Here is a 5,703-nt window from a genome sequence, read left to right as displayed (position 1 = left end):
AAAAAAAAAGTTTACAAGGTGTATGGAACTGTATAAACATTAGCCTAGTGCTGGGGTCGGCAAACTCAGGCCTTTAGGCCAGATACGGCCTAGCCGGTAGTCCGTTCCGGCATGACGCCCCCTAGCCGATCCGGCCTAATGCCGGCCGGCAACCCGTGGTTCCAGGGCCGCGGGTTGCCAGGAGGTGTTAGGAACTACCTGAGCCACCGGAGCTCCGGTGCCGCCTCTTTGCTGTTGCTTCCCAATTTTACGCATTGGGCATTTATATTCCGTCGGCACTGTAAATAGGGAAGGCTCCCTGAAGGGAAATCCCTCTCCTGCATATGGAGCGATTTCACTTCAGGGGGCGTTCCCAGGTGGTGGGTGGAGCCATTAGGGTGGGACTCGGAGTCTGGCCTAGTGTGTTCCCGTCCACCCCTGAAATGGCCTAATGGCCATAAAAGTTTGCTGACCCCTGGCCTAGTGGATAATTATGTATGTATGATATGGACAGGCAGGGAAGTTCAGAACAGGAATATTGTGTTTGCCATGGAGACTCCCTGTTATACTCCATCTATTTCTAAAGAGAATTGTCAGGATAGAAACTAGTTGAATTCCGAAATTAATGACAAGTTCTGGGGGTGCCATCCTTATCCATGCTTCGTTTTTTATGGCATTAGGGATATGAAACAAATTGAAAACCAATGACTTGGGACTTCTGCTCAACATACATAATCTGAGCCAATCGTTCACTTAGCAGTGAAGAAATATAGAAATGAGAGCTAATAACAGACTACAGGACATTTACATAATGTTATTTAATCATTTAAAAACAAGTGACATAATATCCCTCTTGGTGTTCTAACCATAAGTTGGTCAATAAACAAGGAAAATAGAAAAAGAAGTTATGCATTCAAGGAACTGATGTTGTCATTCTTAAAGGAAATGATTCACAAGGGAAGGTCAATAAAGAATCACGTTTTTCTTGTATGAAGGGGTATGTCATACTTTACAGCAAATATTATGTACAATTTTCCTTTCATAATTAGTGTGTTTTTCCACATTGTTCTGTGATGTGTATTACTCAGAAAGTATTAAGGGGTCTATTTACAAAGCAGTAAATCTGACATCCTGTGGTGTACGTTCAGTTACTGCCATTGAAATACATGGACCCGGAAGATTCTCCACCAGGGGATGTATCAGTAAATGTCAGATTATACTGCTTTATAAATAGACCCCTACATTTGCTTTAGTGAATTTCGCTGGGTACTTGCTGCTGCCATATGGATACAGCCATACCAAATGGGGAGATTTCTTGCTACCAATACTTTGCCTGCAATATGGTTACTGTAATTCAGCTTACAATATCATATATGAGTATATAAGTAGAATAGTGGGCAAATGGTTTGCGTAGGGTGTTGTGCTGATAGCAAATGGGTGCAATCTGTTTTGGGAAAAGGCCACATATACCCTAGTTATTGTTGTTATCAATTGTGCAAAGAAAAATAGGGTTGTCACATAATTTGTATAATGCAGAGTTGTATAGAGAGTTGTGCAGATTTATATAGCGCCAACATATTACACAGCACAGTAAATAGGGGTTAAAACATTTTAGAAATAATAGTAATAATAATAAGTAGTAATGAGTAATAGTAAAAAATACATGGTGAATCAGGCTTTAATATTCAATCTTTTTCAACTTGAATGTTTTTCAGGTTTGGAAATATAAACCTGTGCATATAGTCATCATCACGCACAAAACACATACTTTACTCATTTACTGTACTTTGCTCTGTGTGAGGACAAAGAACATGGTAAAGTAATGATTGCTGCAGCAGCACACTCTGCTGGTAACCCCAGACAATGATACATATTGTATAAACCAACCTTCATCAACCATTGTTCCTCTACAACAGTAGAGTTCTTCCAGAAGTTGCTAGGGGTTCATTGAGCAATGAGCAATTTGTGAATCTCAGATCAGTTTAAGTGGCACCAGTGATCTTTTAGGATTCTTCCGACTGACCACCACACTAATGTACAGTAAGTTGTGGATATAGTCGTTATAGCAGGGGTTCCCTGAAGACCAGAGAGTTATGTTAAGGGGTTCCTATTAAAAAAGTTGTGAAACATTGCTCTATGGGTTACTATGGCTTCCCTAAGCAATTTCTGCTTTTCACTGATCTTTTTTTTTTTTTTAATAATACTACAGGTAGTCCCCTAGTTAAAGACATCCAACATACTGACGACTCCTAGATATGAATGGGGCTTCCCTGCGTGTGCAAAACCGCTTGATAGGGGTCTCAGATTTCTTCTGCAAGCTGAAATCTTTTGCAAAACACAGCTGAGACTGAGCTCTTTTGCAACATCTTGTACCTCTTTAATGACCAAGACAAACTCTGCAGTTGTTTCTTTTTGCATATCAAAGCACAGCTTGCCTCAGAAGTTAATGAATGTCTAGGCTCCAGAAAGTTTTTTTTTGCATTGTTTGTGATTAACTCACAGTGAGGATTTTATACAGTAACTGAAACCATGCTGCCTAATAAAATGTCGAGACAAACATCTGTCCTAATTGCATTTATTAAAAATAGTTGTACCTGTACTGACTTACATACAAATTCAACTTAAGAACAAACCTACAGTCCCTATCTCGTATGTAACCTGGGGACTACCTGTAACAATAAGAATTAAAAAAAAGAAAGTCATTTGAATAAAATTTCTTCTTTAATACTTGTTAAAATTCATGCTTCTGTTCAAAATGCATCTAAAGCAGCTAGAATAAATTGTATAATCTATGCACCAGATGAAGTTGTTATATCGTTATTTTCTGTGATGCTGTGCACAGTATTACAAAAGAATATTATTACAATTATTATGTAACACATTCAAACATCAAAACACAAATGGTAAAAGAAGACACAAATGTACTAATGAGTTTACAATGTAGAGACATCATTACACATAATTATCATGGGTTCTACTAATTCAGCTTCCTTGAGGTGTATGTGTGGGTGTGACAATGAGTCAGTGTGTCAAATAAAGGTGTGATTCAAGATTGGGCTGATGAATGAGAGGTGCTATGGTACTTGTGTCTCTTAGACACATCAAATCACCTTTATGATTCAGAGCCCTTGACGTCTGAAAGCATAAAATATCAGTTAGCTGTAACAAGTGAGAGATTCAGGCAATGGGTATGATAACTGGGCAAAGTTCAGAAATGGTGAATGAAAGGGATGGACCAAGTACTGTCAGGCCAAAAAGAAATGAACTAGATGATGCTAGATGTTGCCCAGACAGAAATAAAGCTTTATCTGACTTGTTGCAGCTTTTGCACACTGTGAAAAGTTTATGTCTGCACTGAAATCAAATTAAGCAAATTCGGTACAGGCGAGCATAAAGAAGTGTGAAATGCTAAAAGTAAGCCTGGAGTTTTAGAACCTCTGGCAGGCCACACAGTATCATATTCTTATGGTTTTATTACTTTTGTGGAGAAGCAATGACATTTTTTACCTCCCAATGGCATTCTTGGCAATACGAAACAACAAAAATCGAATAATATCGGCCACTATAATGTTAAATGATTTAATTTTATTGGTTTGAGATTTAAGGATCAATTTTGAAATGTTTTCAACCAAGATTCACCCAATTTTTACACTAAATGTGCACATGTTTTATGCTATCAACACAAATGATTTCCCCCCCATAAGAATGGTTGGGTTCATCTCAGATGAGAATCTTACATGTGTACAGAGGTCGCACTGATGGATCCATGAACGACAGATGATGAACGATCACACTAGGGGTGAAGGTAGAAGAGCACAGCCAGGTGCCATTCGCTCGTTCTCCCCCTCCCATCTCCATAGAACAGAATGACGCAGTGTGTTCATCTTTCGGTCTTTTGTTGCTGGAAACAATCATAGAAGATAATTTCCACCGATATTGATTGAATGTGTGTATCCAGCCTAACGCTGGATTCACTTAGAAAATTGTGAATCACGTTTTCTTGCCTGCCAGGTAAAGCCGATTCAGCATTAGGAGGGTTCAGTAACTTGAGTAATCACCTCTCATTCCTGGACACTGAAGACCACGCGGACCACTTATCTTTACAAAAGCCATTCTACTTCAATGGAAATTAAGGTTCATTCTGTTCTGTTGGGTGTTTCCTGGGCTTCTAATGACAGATCACTGCCAGATGGAGTTCCACCGATAACTTTATTTTAACAATAAAGGACAGATGTATGCTCTTAAAGATTATTAATATTACACAGTATTACATTCGGCGCTGTACAAAGTCTACAGTCATATAACTAGCTGTCCCTCAAAAGGCCTCACAATTTAATGTCCCTACCATAGTCATATGTCATTACCTCAGTCAAGGGTCAATTTTGGGTGGAACCCAATTAACCTAACAGCATGTTTCTGGATTGTGGGAGGAAACCGGAGTACCCGAAGGAAACCCACGCAGACATCGGGAGAACCTCCAAACTCCATGCAGATGGTGTCCTGGCTGGGATTCGAACCTGGGACCCAGCGTTGAAAAGGTGAAAGTGCTGCCCAGTAAGATCTACCAGTTTTTTGGTGGTTTCTTCTGCATTATTGATGTATTAAAATCCTTTTTTCGTTTTTTTTGTCCTTCTCTTTTGTTTTATTGCTAGTTACAACCCATCTCATGAGATGGTTCATGAATACAGAATATTGTTATCACCTACTGATATTTTCTTCTTATTTAAGCATATAATTATTCACCTAGGGAAGTTAGGTGGCACCCTTGATGGTGTGATTGGATAGAGGTATTGAATAGAGAGTCTCCGCTCTTTTATTGGTTGGTCCTGTGGTGCCAAGGTGAAAAAGATGACCTATCGTACTTTGTTATAAGAATATAGAAACAATAAATTGTCCTATTTGATATATTATTGTACTTCAAGTATTCTTATTTCTATATCCAGTGTATAACGTTCCCCACAAATCCCGAGGAAGCCGTTTGGTGAAACGTATTGTGACTTGGGATGTTTCATTTATATCTTTATACGCAACTCCTAAGAATAGGGAGCCTCTGTATAGATAGAAGGTCTCACCTCCAATGAAAGTGTTATAGCGGAAACAAACCCAAAACTAACACAAAACAAAAAAATCACACCTTCAATCCCACAGATCAGTCTGTCCGTCGGGAGGTTTCTTCCATCTGGTCCCACGTCGTCCTGGTATCCGTCATCGGCTTGGCGCAGAGGGAGCGCCAGAAGCTGCCATCTTTATCTCTTTTTTTCCAGGTTCTTCTGCCTGCTTTACCCTAACTCGCATTGCATAGGCGCCAGATTGGGTGATGTAGATTGAGAAAAAACTTGCAGATCTCACACAAACGCATGTGTGAGATCGACAGTTTTTCTCCCTTTTAATGAACGGGCTCCTTCTGTGCATACCCGAGCAGCCCAGAGCAGCCAAGAGCCTCCCGGGATGCGTGACGATGGTATCCCAGGAGGCTCTGCATTCCCATTCATTCTTGATTGCCTAGGCGATCGCGAATAAAGGAGGCAGTGCTGTAAAGTTAAAATTCTGAGTTTAGGTACGCTTTAATGGGAATGATTACAACTTACATTACCTATGTTACAAAATTTGACTTGAATATAACCTTTTAAGTGCCATAAAATCCCTGCTTTCCTTGTTTCATAATACTTTTTGTCCTATTCGATAACAATTTTCTCCAACCCAGCAAATAAATGCTTGCTTGCC

The sequence above is a fragment of the Pyxicephalus adspersus genome, chromosome 12, assembly GCF_032062135.1.
Source record: "Pyxicephalus adspersus chromosome 12, UCB_Pads_2.0, whole genome shotgun sequence".
Lineage (NCBI taxonomy): Eukaryota > Metazoa > Chordata > Amphibia > Anura > Pyxicephalidae > Pyxicephalus > Pyxicephalus adspersus.
The sequence above is the reverse complement of the archived record's forward strand: the minus strand, read 5'-3'. Positions refer to the sequence as shown.